Source organism: Cnephaeus nilssonii, assembly GCF_951640355.1.
Source record: "Cnephaeus nilssonii genome assembly, chromosome: 21".
Taxonomy (NCBI): domain Eukaryota; kingdom Metazoa; phylum Chordata; class Mammalia; order Chiroptera; family Vespertilionidae; genus Cnephaeus; species Cnephaeus nilssonii.
Window position 1 is genome coordinate 18,018,021 of NC_137092.1, and position 17,001 is coordinate 18,035,021.

The window sequence follows — 17,001 nt, forward strand, 5'->3', positions numbered from 1 at the left end:
CTGCCAAGGAGCCCCAGGGAGAGGAGACACAGACACAGGGATGGATCTCCCTGTGAGCCCTGCAGTGAGAGGTCTAGGGGGTCTCCCCTGCCAGGGCACAGGGCCCAGCTGTTCCCAGAACCTGGTCAAAGCCCCAAAAGGAGGGGCAAGGAGGGGTCTATTTCCAGAGGCTGCTGCTCGGATGACTACAGACTAGCCTAAACCAGTGGTTGGCAAACTGCGGCTCGCGAGCCACATGCGGCTCTTTGGCCCCTTGAGTGTGGCTCTTCCACAAAATACCACATGCGGGCGCGCACGTATAGTGCGATTGAAACTTCGTGGCCCGTGCACAGAAGTTGGTTTTCGGCTCTCAAAAGAAATTTCAATCATTGTACTGTTGATATTTGGCTCTGTTGACTAATGAGTTTGCCGACCACTGGCCTAAACCAACAGGAACAAGTGCTCTCCCCATCTGGGTGCCAGAATCTAAAATCAGGGTGTCTAGGGCTGTGCTCCCTGGAAGGACTCCAGGGAAGGGTCCTTCCTGCCTCCTCAGCTTCTGGGGGCTCCTGGGGCTCCTTTGCTCCTGGCCCCATCCCTTCACTCCCCCCTCGTCTTCACATGACCTCTCCTCCATCCTCACGTGGCCTCTCCTCCATCCTCCATCCTCCTCCTCCATCTTCAGGTACCCCCTCCTCCGTCCTAACTTAACCCCACACTGTGTTCACGTGCCCACTTCCGGCTGATCACTGATATGGAATTTTTGGACTGGAACCTGGATTCTTGGTCCGCCAGAGTCGAAGAATGAATCCATGGACAGAGGGTAGTATAGCAAAGGTGGAGATTTATTGAAGAACAAGTACAGACTCCCACGTGGGGAGCGGGAGAGAGTCCCATAGAATAGACTCCCACGTGGGGAGGGGGAAAGGGTCCCACCCTGTCCCTTCTTCCACAGTTTATAAAGGCTGCAGGTCCCTATGTCTGGATATCCCCTCTGATTGGCCACTATTCCCCTTTTTGATTTTGTCACTATAGCAACTCCTGAACTCAAAGGTCAAATACGACTTATTGTTCTTTTCTTTCTGGGCTTTTTTCCTTCTTCTTTATTTTGTAAATATAAAATATATATGTTGGCTGCTTCCAGCTTTCTTCTCTTATGTAAATACAACTGTTGCTGCTCCGTGCACCTGGCTTCCTTGTGTTATGGAGATGTACCTTCTCCCAATCGGTAGCCCTATGTTTTTTTCCATGGACCCCAACTCTAAAAATTCCCTAAACCTGCCTATATCCCCCTAAAATTCCTTTCATCACGTGGCCCCGCCCCCCCTTCATGTGCCCACTTCCGGTTGTTCACATGGCCCCGCCCCCTGTCCACATGCCCACTTCTGGCTGTTCATGTGGCTCCGCCCCCTTGTTCACGTGCCCATTGTACAGGTGAGGCTACTGCAGCACCGAGAGGGTGAGGGACTTCCTCCAGGGCACACAGCAGTTAAAGGGCAGAGCTAAAAATGGAACCCTTGGCCGCCCAGGGCCTCTGTCTCCTTGACCTGTGACCTCTGGGTAGGCGGCCCCTCACCCTGTGGCCATTTGCTCTGATGGGCTTCACCCTTCCCCTCACCCCCTCCTCCACCCCCAGCAGGCGGGGTCCTGTCATGGCACCAGTGCCTCCGGGCGGCTGCTCTCTTTGTCCCTGGGTCCCTCCCAGCAGGTAACCTTGGCGGAGTCCCACTGCCCTGGGGCGAGGGCCTTGCGTGGAGAACGCCCTGCCTCCCCTCGCTGCCTGTGGCTTAGATTACAAAGTACCGATATTTTTCCTTTGGCTTCCGCCGCCTGCCTCTCTTGGCATCTTTTGTTTTACCTCGAAAAGAAATTGATTCTCTTTGCAGAATCTTGAAATGAGATCATCCTGGATTCAGGGTGGACTCTAAATCCAATGGCCAGTCTTTGTTAGAGAAAAGAGGGAGATTTGAGAGAGAGACATAGGGAAGGCCTGGTGGAATGTTGGCAGGAATTGAAGTTATGCTGCCACAGCCAAGGACTCCAGGAGCCACTAAAGGGGGTGATCTTGGCCCTGCTGACACCTTCATTTCAGAGTTCTGGAGGCCAGAACCATGAGACAATAAGTTCCTATCGTTTTGAGCCTCCAGTGTGTGGTAATTCATTGGGACAGCTCTAGGGAACTCATTCAGATAGTGTCTAATTTCGTGAGACCAGTTGAGCTGAAACCACGTAGAAGATGAAGACAGAAGAGAAGGAGGACCAAGGAAATAACCCCGATGAAGAGGAGGAGAAAAAGCGGAGGCGACTGAGAAGAGGCCGAGAACCAAGTGGCATTCCAGAAGCCACAGGAAAGAGGGTTTTAGGAAGGACCTTGTGATTAGCTGTGTCCAATGCTACAGAGAGATCAAGGTCAAGGCTAAGTCTACCGCTTAGCCTTGAGGAAGGTGGAGGACACAGTAAGAACTGGAGCCCAGGAGTTGCTAGCTATGGGATAGTGAGATTTCCCTTCCATTGTCATGAAGCGGTACAACCAACCTAGTGTCTTAAAAGGCAGTGTAACTGCGTTTTTTGCCTTTCTGGCCAGGCAGTCTCCCCAGTCCTCACAGGCTGTATTCATCTTCAAGCTTAAAGTGCTCCTCTGCAAGGAGCCAGGGAGGTGCTGGGAAGCAGCCCCCATTGAGCCACTTGTATTCTTAGCCCACAAATCCTTTCCACTGCTTGCTGAAATGTTCAGTAGTAAACGGAAGCAAAGCAGCCTTGAACCTGGTTAAGTCCTCGCTATCTCCAGTCTTTGTGTCTAAACCAGACTATTATGTGCTCATCCAATGGAGATGAGGGTAGAGAATTGACCCTTGAATTTGGCACATGAAATTCATTGGTGACCTTAATAGGAAGGGGTTGGTAGGAAATCCTGTTTTAGAGGAGGTTCAAAAGACACGTGCATGTGAGGAAGTGGAAACAGAAGATAGACCGAAACTCTTTCAAGTTTCACCGTTGAGATAAACAGAAAAATGGGACACAGTAGTACAAGGTCAAGAGAATGTTTTTGAAAGGTGGGGGACATTATAGCATGTTTGTGTGTTGGTAAGAATGACCCAGGAGAGAGAAAATTTGTGATGAAGGACAGAGATGGGGTAAGAGTAGGCGACGAAGGATAAAGAATGGATAAATAGAAGAAAAATCCTTAATTAGGGGAGGGAGATATAATGTAGAGCACCTGTGGGAGTCCTTGCCCTACACAGGAGAGGATTGAATATTGTTTCTCATTTTAACGGTAGGAAAAGCAGAGGATATGGGTACAGATGAGGTTAGTTGGTTAGATTGATTGGTGGGGAGATAGTTTTTATCATACTGAGTTTATTTATGATGGTGTAATGTTCACTTTTCCTGGTAGGTTGTAATGGTCATATAATGAAGACTCCACATTAATGGAGAAATGACACAAACAGCCATGTGTTTTATAGATACCGCTACACCTTAGCTGAGCAGTTCATCATAATGTGACACTCACATTATCTGTATAGAAAGCCGAGGAGTCCATCCCAACAGGGGTGTTGATTTATTACCTGAGCACAAGTTCATTACCCATGAAGACTCTGACTGTGCCTTTTATCTTCTGGGCGCAGCCATATGTCAGCATCACCCATCAAGCTTGTCGTCTACAATACAGGGCTGTTCAAAGGCCTCACCAGGGAGGCAAATGTGTCTGGAAATTCCTTTCATGGTGATTTATTTCACAGAAAATGAATTTTATTTCTAAAGCTAGCATGACCAGAGTTCATCCTGGAGTATATACACTGAGTGGCCAGATTATTATGATCTCTGAACGCATAATAATCTGGCCACTCAGTGTGTGTGTGTGTGTGTGTGTGTGTGTGTGTGTGTGTATTTATATTAGAGGCCCGGTGCATGAATTCGTACATGGGTGGTGTCCGGCCAGCCTGGCCAGGGGGAGGGGACATGGGTGGTTGGCCGGCCTGCCTGATGGTTGAACTCCTGCTCAAGGGGACAATTTGCATATTAGCCTTTTATTATATAGGATATATACTGAGTGGCCAGATTATTATGCATTCAGAGATCATAATAATCTGGCCACTCAGTGTGTGTATATATATATATATATATATATATATATATATATATATACACACACACACACACATACACTAGAGGCCTGGTGCATGAAATTCGTGCACTTGGGGGGCGGTCCCAAAGCCCAGCCTGCCCCCTCTCACAGTTCGGGAGCCCTCAGGGGATGTCCTACTGACAGCTTAGGCTCACTCCCCGCAGTCTGGCCTCCCTCTGTGGGAGGCAACCAGGCTGATCAGGGGAAGGTGCCAACCCCATCACCCCGCTGCTGCTGCCATTGCCAGCCGCCGCAGCCGCCAAGGTGTTTTCATCAACATAGACTCCAGTCTTTTCACCACGAAAAAATGACAATTTTCTTTAGGCATTTTCAAGATGTCTCTTTCATAGGATATGACATTTCTTTCTTTTTTTATTTTTTTTATCCTCACCTGAGGATATTTTTCCATTGATTTTTAGAAAGCGTGAAAGAGAGAGGGAAAGACAGAGAGAAACATCAATGTGAGAGGGACACTTCGATTGGTTGCCTCCTGCATTAGCCCTGACATGGGCCCTGGCCAGGGCGGGGCCTGCAACCTAGGTAAATGCCCTTGATCAGAATCAAACCCGGACCCTGCGGTCCGCAGGCCGAGGCTTTATCCACTGAGCCAAACCGGCTAGGGCAGGATATGACATTTGTTAGCCCCTCTAGCAGCGGACCTTCGTTTTTTCCTCCAGGAGTGAGGTGGAAAAACCCTAGATCACCATCTTGTATTCTTATTACCCAAGTTACCAAGAACGCTGCGAGTGGCATACCAGGAGCTTAGCCAATGAGCGGTCGGAAAAGGTGTTTCCTCTGCAGCTCACGCACAGAGGCAGGACTGCTGGAGCGCCGTGGCTGGCAGGCTCCCCTGTCTCTGCTCTGGGCCTGCTCAAGCTGCCACCATGGCTTGGGCAGGCCCCCTGTCTCCAGGCCTGCGCCATCGTGGCTTGCCTCACCTCGCACGCAGTCCCGTACCGCCCACCTGCGTGTGCAGCCTCCTCCTGAGCAGTCATGACGTTATGGCGTCCTGGACAATTTGCATATTATATATATATATATATATATATATATATATATATATATGTATGTATATATATTAAAAAACCCACCTCTCCATGAGGATTGATTCCTCTGGTTGGGAAGAGGGCACCATCCTCTCTTGAGATGAAATTTGTGAATTTATCAGAAGCTGGAGGCAGACTTCTTTATTTGTTTTGTGGAGGTGTGTCCAACCCACCTCCTCAAGCTTTTCGCTTTCAACAAGTCTCCCTCTTCAATCTGGAAAAAGTTAAAGTCCACGGGTGATGTAAACTGATAGTCACTGACCTTTGGCAACATTTAGCAGACGTCTACTTTACTGTCTGGTCCTGGAGGTGCTGTTAAGTTGAACAGAAGCTTCAAGCATCAGGCATTAAGTCGCACTCAGAATCTGATGAGTGTATTTATCAAATGCAAATACAAGAGCAGTCCATGGAGAAAAGCTGTTTCCATGTAGCCTGCCTGCAGCGATTTTTCCGTTCAGTTGGATTCCCAGCTTACCTTGAAATTCTGAGACTTAAATATTTGACCAAATTAAAGAAGTCAATAAATGTTAAATAATTGCACATGAGCCCAAATCCTCCCTGCTATTAATTGAATCAATTTGTATGTGTGAACATATTTTATACTTTAAGAAGAAATTACTTAATTGTTCATAGATGCCGTGTTTTGACTTCTTAAGGGATATATTTTTATCTTAGTATTTCTAACATGAAGAGACTCATAGAATCAATTAGATTTCTTCTTTAATGTAGAAAGTGCTAAGAACAGAGGCTAAAACAAAAAAGGCTCCTGGTCTTTGAAAAAAATCATTTTTATATCAGTTCTGTTCAATCAATCATCCTTTTAAATGAGCATCTACTGTGTATTAGGCTTGACCAGGGAATAACTTAAACGTCTGCTCTGAAGAAAGCAGGGAGCACAGAAACACATGACTCTACACTCCTGTATGATCAGAACTTTGATAGGAAGTGTGTGCAATATATCATCATACCATAATACTCTGAAGTCTGGGAATTACAGATGCACATTTCAAATTATGCTGCTATTTTGCATTGTATGTACTTGAATGTTAAAGTTCCATGCATGTACAATTCAAGTAGGTTTGTTCAAGCTTTTGTTAGAAATTAGCCCATTTGCAAAAGAGAGTAATTAGTTCATCCGTAGGTTGATGAATAGGCTGGCCCTAGTGTAGAAAGCTTCCATTCGAGCTTTTAAAATGTACACTGAGAGGCCAGATTATTATAATCTCTGAATGCATAATAATCTGGCCACTCAGTGTATATCCTATATAATAAAAGGCTAATATGCAAATTGTCCCCTTGAGCAGGAGTTCGACCAGCAGGTGTGGGGTCCGGCCAGGCCTGGCCAACCACCCATGTCCCCTCCCCCTGGCCAGGCTGGCCGGACCCCACCCATGCATGAATTCATGCACCGGGCCTCCAACACACACACACACACACACACACACACACACACACACACACACACACTGAGTGGCCAGATTATTATGCATTCAGTGATCATAATAATCTGGCCACTCAGTGTATGTTGAATCATAGAATTATGTCTAAAATTATATCAAGATTTATATATACCATAAAAAATATGTTGAACCATAGACTTGGAAACTTGACAACAAAGAATATTTATCTTATAGGTTTTTAAAAAGGCTTTTTTAGTTGCTAAGAGAGTAGATCTTAAAAGTATATGCTCTTTAGACATGCTGTTTTCATTGGGAAAGATAAAATGAACTTGATTGTGAAATGTACTGTAAAAGAGAAGAAAGAGAATAGATTTAGATCAGGAATATGAATAGATATGTATTTGAATTCTTTTATAAAAATAGGAATGAAAGAGAGAAGTGTGAAGGCACATTGCCAGAAGTGAATGTGCTATGAAAGTGGAACGTGTTATTGTCATCAAGATTTTATCAGTGTGAAAGGAAATGTGAGATGTGGATTGCTAACACTGACATGTTCCTTCCTTCAGCCACTGGGGGTCACTGTAGAGATGTGGCATGAACATGTTCGAATTTTCCCTCAGTTGCTCTTTGTGGAGGTTGAATGTTGAAATTTGTATGTGAAAAAGGAATACAGTTTATGAGAAAGTCTAAAAAATATGTAAGAAAGCAATAAAACATAATCTCTCCCTTAATTGCAAATTAGAGATATGAATCTTTTCTCCGGAATTCTCATTATATTAATACTAGAGGCCTGGTGCATGAAATTCATGCATGGCGGGGGTCCCCTCAGCCCGGCCTGCACCCTCTCCAATCCAGGACCCCTCGGGGGATGTCTGACTGCCAGTTTAGACCCCATCCCGGGGATCGGGCCTAAACCAGCAGTCGGACATCCCTCTCATAATCCTAGACTGCTGGCTCCTAATTGCTTTACCTGTCTGCCTGCCTGGTTGCCCCTAACTTCCCCCCACTGCTGGCCTGGCCACCACCAACTGCCCTCCTTCTGGCCTGGTTGCCCCCAACTGTCCCCCCTGCCATCCTGGTCGCCCCTCATGGCCCCCCTGCTGGCCTGGTCGCCCCACGCAGCCTGCTGTTCAGTCCTTTGGTCGTCCCTCACTAATCCCCCTGCCATCCTGGTCATAGGCAGCCATCTTGTGAGGGCGTGATGGTCAATTTGCATATTACCCTTTATTATATAGGATATGAATGTGTTGCATTGCTATTCAAAGTTTAATTAAAATGACTTTAGTATTAAAGAACAATTGTGTTCTCATGTCTTTTTGTTTCAAAATTCAAAGACCTTTAGCTCTGGCAATGTGGTTCAGTTGGTTGGAGTGTGGTCCCCTCTCGTACACCAAATAGGTCACCATTTCTATCCACTCTCTGGGTGTGTGTGGGAGGCAACTAATTAATGTTTCTCTCTCATGTTGATGTTTCTCTCTCTCCTTCCCTGTCCCTTTCTTTGTCTAAATAAAGTCAATATTCTCAGGTGAGGATTAAAAAAATTCAAAGACATTTAAATACAATTAATAGTCACTTATACATTTAAATCTTACTCCTGAATTCTGATGCGACCACAAACTTCTGACATTACCATTGGCATAGTAGTAGTTCTTTTAAAAGTTGCTATAAAAACATATTCTACAAGCCATCCCCAGAATATCTGCTCAAACCAGATCCATAGAGTTATTTTGTGGCAGTTTATTTATATAAAATATGACCATTAAAAAAACAGAATCAAAACTTCTAAATTTCTCTAAGACTTTCATTTTCCCTAGCTGATTTCAGGGTCCCTCCCTCCAACTCCCTTCCTTTCTTCTTTCTTCCTCTCTTCCTTCCTCTCCTTCCCTCCTTTCATCTTCCCTCCCTCCCTCCCTCCCTCCTTCCATACTTCCTCCTTCTCTCCCTTTCCCCCTATCCATCCTCCATCCTCCCTCCCCTTTCCCTTCTTTCCCTTTTCCTCCCTCTATTCTTTCTCTGCAATGTTTCTTGAATAGAAGGAGAACCATTTCTTCGACTGACACAGGAATGAAGTAAGAAAGTACATGCAGATAGTGGTTAATTTGGAGGTATCTGGAGAGGCATTTGAAGAATTTATTGCCTGTTGACGTAGATTTTTCTAAGTTGGAAGCAAGGCTATGGGCTGAGAAAAAAACTGGGAGTGGAGGGTGGAAAGGAGGATGGGAGAGCAGGGGGTTGTGTAAGATGTTTGAGGAGCAAGGTATTTTGAACAATCGCTGTGGGGAAAGGAAGAAGGAGCAAGTGGGCAACACTGAAGGACTCCATTGAGGCAGAGCGCATGTGCATCAAGCAGCCAGGGGGCTGGACAGGCAAATATTTGGATTGCTTTTGAGTCAGAATTTTGCAGGATCTGTTGGATGGAAGACAAAGTGGGCAAAAGAGTTGAGGATATTGGAAAAATACTCATTGGAAAGGTGGACTGTGAAATCCTTGGAAGAAGGGAAGAAAGTGAAGCCAGACAGGACCTGTAAGTTTTTGGGGAAATGGGATGGTTCAGGGATGGGGTTCTGGATGAGGTCGGAGAGCAAAGGCATGGGAAGAACAGGAGTCTGTGGTTAGAGAGTGGACTGTAAGAGTTTATGATGTACAGATGGAACAAGTCCACATTACAAATGTCCAGGATGTGATCATGGGAGGAAACTGCTACAATGGCATATGCAGGCAACAATCACTGAGTAGGAGAGATCAAGAAACTAAATACACAAGAGAACTGGATACGTCATCTCCACAAACAACAAAGCTGCTCGGATAATGGTGGAAGTAAGGATAGTAAGGAATAGCATGATACTAAAACCTTCAATTAAGAGTGTGTGTGTGTGTGTGTGTGTGCGCGCGCGCGCGCGCGCGCGCACACGCGCGCTGAATATGGTGGTGTCTGGGCATTTCCTAGATGGCAGCAACTAGGAGGAACTAGGTTTGGAGCAGCTCCGGGGAGTGAGAAAACTTCATTAATGTCTACTCTCTTTTCCTCCAACCCTGAGCTCCAGGGAGCTCAGGAAAACATGCAGTCCCCACCCAAAAGGCATGGGGGAGAGAACTGGGTGTTAGTGACAGCAAGGAAGTGAAAAGCATTGTTTAGACCAGAGCAGGAGTGTGTTGGAGCAATTTGGTGACAACAGAGATGGTTCCAGATGGCACAGTGAGAGGACTGGCAGAATGGCCACAAAGGGAGGAAGTGGGCAGTTTGCTGGAATGAAGGACAAGCTGTTATGCTAAAATAACCAAGAGAAAATTTTACAGAAACTTTGCCTTAATAAGAAGTTACATAAATAAAAGCATACAACATAAAATTGTATTGTAAAACAGGGAAGCCTAGTGTTTAATAGCATAAACTGGAGCCAAACTTCCTGGGTTTGAATCCTGGCTCCACTCCTTACCAGCTTCTGATCTTGGGCAACTGATTTAACTTTTCTGTGCCTCAGTTTCCTCATCTGTAAAATGGGGGTAATTGTAATTCCTTCCTTACAGGGTTGTTATGAAATGAGTTAATGTCTGCAAAGTACTTAGAAAGTGTCTGGCAGTTTAAGAGTATGACATAAAATTAATTTGTTTCATTGCTTAAAAAGTGTGTTTGTGGCTGTCAAGTTTCAGATATGCAGTTATTTTTCCTGCAGAAATTCCTGTTAAAGAAGACTTTTAAAAAAACCAATAGTTTTAGCAGTTTCAGGAAGCATAGAGCTATTAAACTTAAATATCTCCCTGTAAAGTTAACCCTTGCTTTCCACTTCCTGATTCTGCCTGGCTTTGCTCAGGATTGCCAACATTATCATTTGCCAAGGCTCCGTCCACATTTGTGTTGTCATCTTTATAAGCCATGATGACGCACAGAGCTGGAGCCAACCCTTTCAGAAAGCAGTTTTAGTTCCTATGCATGTGCGTGCGTGTGTGTGCGTGCGTGTGTGTGTGTGTGTGTGTGCGCGTGTGTGCGTGTGCGTGTGTGTGTGTGTGTGTGTGTGTGTGTGTGTGTGTGTGTGTAAACCATAGTTTCTTGTAATGGTGCTCATAGTGGCACATATAATGCAAATCAGGTTCCCTATATAGTAGGTGCCAGCAGAGCCAATAGATTGAATGAGAAACTCTTGCTGTAGGAGGAGCTTTTCAGTTTCTCCTGTTCAGAAGAGGAGAGATGACCAGCGGATCTTGGATGTGGCTTGGGAGTGAAGGGGGACTTTAAGAGAGAGAGAGAGAGAGAGAGAGAGAGAGAGAGAGAGAGAGAGAGAGAGAGATAGATAGTTGGTGTTATCTAGTACCACGTTCACCAGCTGGAATTCCGGACAGTTTCCTTGCTGTTGCTGGCAGAGGCCTGGATGGCGTTCTGGGCCAGAACATTTTGTGGTCAGCAGTCAGCTGTCTGCAGTATCTGTTCAGGATTCCAAATAGATTGCTGAGGGCTGTGTTATTGTCTGCAGTAAAAACTCCTGCATGAGAAGGTAAGAGTGGGAAGGCCGTAACAGGTCCAGGCCCACAGCCAGGGACTCCTCCTTTCTCTCCTTTGTCTTTCTTCTCCTCTCTTCTCTTCCTTCCACAAATATTAAATCGTTTGCCTGGCCCGCGTGGCTCAGTGGTTGAGCGTCAACCTATGAACCAGGAGGTCATGGTTTGATTCCCTGTCAGGGCACATGCCTGGGTTGGGGACTCCATCCCCAGTGTGGGCGTGCAGGAGGCAGCCGATCAATGATTCTCTCTCATTATTAATGTTTCTATCTCTCTCCCTCTACCTTCTTCTCTGAAGTCAATAAAAATACGTTTTAAAAACATCTTTCAAGCATTTTGCTAGACTCTGGGCATATATTGGTGAGCAAGATAGAGACTGTTACCATAGCAACTGTAATTTTTATGTTTTCTATCACTTAATATTTTACCAAGTATCACATGGAATAATATTACCTGACTTTGAAAATAAAAACTGTGCTATTCAGAATTTCTGGAAGTAACAAGGAAATAATGTTCATGGAAAACTTATAGGAAAAAACACACCATGAAACTATTTCCATTCATCGCTGATTGCTTGCAGAAATAAAATATTCCATAGTCTTTGCCAAGCAGAAAAAAAACAACAACATTTACTTCACCACCCCCCCCCCCAAACCTCACCAAAACCCAAAACAAAAAAAATGCATTAACTGAAGGACATCTAATTCCCTAAGTCTGTTTTTAATTTTGCTATATACATGTTTACACTAACTCTTCATTGATTTTTTTTCTTTGCTGTTGTGTTAGTGTACAGTGTTCCAGATTACTTTTCTGGAAACTGCTAATGTGGTTCCTGGCTTGGTTTTGTCCCATTTCTTAATTAGGTGAAACAACACACTACTTGTAATTTAGTTGCATTCATCAATGAAGAAATGGCAGTGTTCTTATAGGAAAACCACTGTGCTGACAACAAACACAGGTAACATGGTAGAATGGTATCTTTCCTTTCTGGAATTTGTATTTCAACTCTTATCTGGATCTAAGAAAAATAAATAGGCTTGTTTTTTCGTTCATTTATTTATTTATTTATTTTTAAAAATATATTTTATTGATTTTTTACAGAGAGGAAGGGAGAGGGATAGAGAGTTAGAAACATCGATGAGAGAGAAACATCGATTAGCTGCCTCCTACACAACCCCCGCTGGGGTTGTGCCCGCAATCAAAGTACATGCCCTTGACCGGAATCGAACCCGGGACCCCCCAGTCCGCAGGCTGACGCTCTATCCACTGAGCCAAACCAGTCAGGCTCGTTCATTTATTTATTTACTAAATAAACATGCATTGAGTTCCCACTCTGTTTGGCATCTATATGAATTGCTTAGAATATGCAGATTCGATGTTATTTTATTCTTGAAGAGATCCTGACATGCTTATTGAGTGAGATAGACAAATAAGCAGATTCCTAGTGTCATGTCAGAACGCTGATGTTTGTGACACAGAGAGCTCTGAGGGCGCGGAGGAAGGACTCCCAACGTACGCTTGTGGGAGTCTGATTACGGACCTGCAGGACAGGCCTGGAAAGGATTTTGAAGATGGTAGGCGTTGACCGAGAAAAGAAGAGAAGGGAAGGCTATGTGGAGGTGAGGGGGATGGTGATAGGAAGTGAGGAGGCGAAAATGCATGGTCCCATGGAGAACTGCATCTGGTTGTGTGATATTGAGAGCTCAGGACTGGAGCAGAGTGAGAGCAGTGATGGGAAACAAAGTTGGTGAGATCACCACTTTCATGTATTGGGTGGTTTTTATGTACCAAGTACTTTACATGTGTTGGTATTTAATTGTCTTTAATGAATAGACTTTATTTTTTAGAGCCATTTTAGGTTCACAGAGTAACCCAATGGGAGGTACAGGGAGTTCCTATATACACACCCTGTCCCCACACATGCACAGCCTCCCTCACTATTAACATCCCCCACTGGAGGGGTGCAAATGGACCTACACTGACACATCGTTATCACTCAGAGTCCATAGTTTCCATTAGGGGTCACTTTTGGTGTTGTACGTTCGATGGGTTTGAACAGATGTATAGTGACATCTATCCATTGTAATCTCGTACGGAATAGTTTCGATGCCCTAAAAACCCTCTGTGCTCTGCTTTCCACTCCTGCCTCCCCTTCCCCTGGCAACCACAAATCTTTTTATTGCCTCCATAGTTTTGCCTTCCTCAGAATGTCATGTGGTTGGACTCCTATACTATATAGTCTTTTCAGATGGCTTCTTTCACTTAGTAATAACAGGCATTTAAGGCTCCTCCATGTCTTTTCATGGCTTGATAGCTCATTTCTTTTTAGCATTGACTACTATTCCATTGTTTGGATGTGCCACAGTTAATGTATCCATTCACCCACTGGAGAACGTCTTGGTTTACTTCCAAGTTTTGGAAGTTATAAGTAAAGCTGCTGTAAACATCTGCATACAAGTGTTTGTGTGGGCATGCTTTCACGTCCCTCAGGTAAATGCTAAAGAGTGCCATTACTGGGCCCCATGGTAAGAGTATGTTCAGTTTTGTAAGAAACTGCCAAACTATATTCCACAGTGGCTGCTCCATTTTGCATTCCCATCAGCAACGAAGGAGAGTTCCTGTTGTCCCACTTCCTCACCAGCATTTGGTGTTGTCAGTGTTCTGGATTTTGGCCACTCTAGTGGGTGCGTAGTACTATTTCACTGTGGCTGTAGTTTGCATTTCCCTGATGACATGTGGTCTAGAGCACCTTTTCAGATACATACCTGCCGTCTGTGTATCTTCTTTGGATAGGTGTCTTTCCAGACTTTCACCCACTTTCAAAAGCAGGTTGTTTTCTCCCACTGGAGGCACGAGGGGATTTTTCTCAGACAATCACTGTGAGGATTTGGTTGAGCTCCTGGAGGCAAAACTAACAAAAGTATGGGTTCCTATTATGACTGGGTCCCCGGGCAGTTTTCTACTCTGAGATTCTCCTCACTGAACATTCAGCAGTTCATCCATTACAGGTGTTCCTTCCTGGGCCCCGGTTCCCTCGGGGTTTTCTGCTTCTGGGTTGTGAAATGTCTGTATACATCTGTCTGTCGCTCCAAATTTGGGGGGCAATGCTTTATGACTCCACTTGTCTGATGAATCTAAGAAGGATTTGTTGATTTTTCAGTCTGTTCTGCTTTTGACTTATTCTTTGGACACAGTGGCAACTTCCAAGTTCCTCACTTACTGGTTTCTCATTTTATGGATGAGTCACAGTGAACATATGACTTATTCTTATTTAAAAATATATATTTTTTATTTATTTTAGAGAGGAAGGGAGAGGGAGAGAGAGATAGAAACATCAATGATGAGAGAGAATCATTCATTAGCTGCCTCCTGCACGACTCCTACTGGGGATCAAGCCCTGACTGGGAATTGAACCATGACCTCTTGGTTCATAGGTTGATGCTCAACCACTGAGCCACGCTGGCTGAGCTATAACTTACTCTTCAAACAGGAAGCCCTTTAAGCGTTAAAGGGGATGCTGTTAAAAGTTATTCCAGCCCTGGCTGGTGTGGCTCAGTTGGTTGGGCATTGTCCGGTGCACTGAAAGGTTGCCAGTTTAATTCCTGGTCTAGGCATGTGCCCAGGTTGTGGGCTCGATTACCAGTAGTGGATGGCTCTCACATCAGCATTTCTCTCTCCCTTCCTTTCTCTCTAAAAGTTAATTTTTAAAAAGAATAATTATTCCGGCATCAAATGTAAGCTGTGACGAATGGTTCTGCTATTGATGTGGTTACACCTGATGAGGAAACTAATGTCTTGGAGCTAATAAGAGGCAATGCTTGGGCCAGTGCTCTTGGCCTCTAGGCCATATAAGAATCAGACCTTTGATGTGCATTGGGTCTTTTCAAGGTCTTCATTAGAACTCATCAGAGCTCATCATTGTGGCTATTCTTTCCTGAAGAGAAACATAATTGAAACAATATCACACATTACTTATTAGCTCTTAACTTATTTATATTTTCCTTTTAGTTGGAGGGCAAGAATTTTATTAAATTACTCTTCAGTTTACTTATTACTTTATCTAATCTCTTCTAAATCTGGGAGTTGTTCTCCACCCCAGAATTCTGGGCTCAAAAGAGACATCTAATGAACTTGCCAAAGAACACAGATAATCACTTGTAGAATCTAGCGAAAAATTGGAAGGCAGAAAAATATAGTGATTAAAAATGGAAGTAGGCTGCCTGGGTTTCACACCCTACAGGCTGTGAGCTTTTACACAGCGAACTCGTCCTCTCCAAGTCTCCCTTTCCTCATCTGTGTAATTGAGGAAATAATAGTAGTACCTACTGCATAGAGTCATTTCAAGCCCTAGATGAGGCGGGCTAATAATCAGGGCTCAATAATTGGTCTCTATTACTGTTTTTATCTAAGTCTTCAGATTTCCAGTGAAGTGTTTGCAAAACATGCTGCCTTGGAAACCCTCTGGCCAAGGCTTTGAGGTCTGTCAGTGTGGGTCTGCAGTCTGGTAGCAGGACTTCATTGGTGATTTTAAGCTGCCTATTTGTACATCTAAACATGAAAAGGCCAGGGATCTCCTTGGGCACACTGCCAAGCACAGACTCCTTAGCCTTCTTATAAATAAGGGAGCAGTAAAGAAAATGCTTTTAAAATTCAACTTTTATTTTTATTAATGTTCTAAATGTATGTAGCTAAAAAAAAAAAAAAAAAAAAACAGTCCCAAAGGCTTTGAATCAAAGTATCAGTCCCTTCCCCATTCCTCCCAACTCTTGATTACTTATTTCCAGAGGCTTCCACTTTCAACCATTTTAGCTTTTTCTTTTTGTATTCCCCTCCATACTTTTATGTGATCTTCTTATACTAATATTTCTTGATTTTTAAAAAATTTTAGATATTCTTTTTTGACTTTCTGCTGCAGAGAAGATTCAGCTGTTCTGTATCCCTCTCCCATACCCACATATACTTACACACACATGCATACACTTACCCTTCACATTTCACTAATGAATATGTATGATTCTGAAATGTTATTCACAGCTAAGCCATGTGGTAAATTATGATTACATTTCCATGATGCTGCCTTTGAGATTGATAGTTGACTCTCTGTTTGCATAATCTTCTATATGTCTATCACTAATGCTCCCCCAACCTCACCTTCGGAAGTTTGAAATCTCTTAATACCTTCAAAGTGATTCAGTATATTTTATGGATCCTGTTGTCATGAACCCAGTTATGAATAACTGGAATGGAGCAAAGGGAAGGCCAAATGGACACAAGCCCAGGAAAGTCCGAGTGACATAGGGAAGGTACTTGTCTGTCAGTCACACCTGGGAACAGGTCATTGGCCAGAGTAGGGGTGGCCACTGCAAGCATGGGAAAATTTGAGATATATAATCTCCTAAACAAAGGAGCTCTCTCTCTCTCTTGCTCTTGGTTCGTGCTCCTGGCTTGTGGGGCTCTCACACTCTGCATTTGCCCACATGGCCCAGAGCGATGTGGGCCCCACACACAATGGACTGATGGGCTGTCACTAGCTTAACCCTTTGCACTCGCTCGCTTTTTTCTCGATTCCTTTATTCTACTCGGGATTTAATTTTTTAAATACCCCAGATTTTACAAAGCGCGCAGTAGAATAAAAAACTGGAGTTTCTTTTCATACAAACTTATTTATTTGGATTTTTTTATATTTCAAATTATTGATACATTCAAAGAGTAATTTTAATCTCGACATCCGAGTGCAAAAGGTTAATGCTGTACTGGACCCAGCTCCAGAACTGGATCAATAATAAGCCTTGATTTTTAATGCACTCTCATCATTGGCCCGTGTTTATGTTTTTAAATAATGTCATACATAAAAAAATGTAAGCATGCATGTTATGTGCAGTACCTGGGAGGAAAATGTAAATGTATAATTGCCATGTATGCAAGATACAAAAATAAACTCATGATTTAAAAGTATTTG

General features: G+C 43.9%; 1 protein-coding gene across 10 annotated transcripts in view; it reads left to right on the forward strand.

Annotated features, from left to right (window-relative positions):
* Nucleotides 1-17,001, forward strand: part of DNM3 (dynamin 3) — a 373,749-nt gene that overhangs the window by 88,913 nt on the left and 267,835 nt on the right. The window contains exon 1 of one of the 10 annotated variants that reach the window (XM_079761530.1): nt 8,581-9,075. The exons of the other annotated variants lie outside the window; for them this stretch is intronic. The gene's annotated coding sequence lies outside the window, so the exon portion shown is untranslated. Of the gene's footprint in view, nt 1-8,580; nt 9,076-17,001 lie in introns of those variants that run through there. 10 annotated transcript variants of the gene reach the window in all.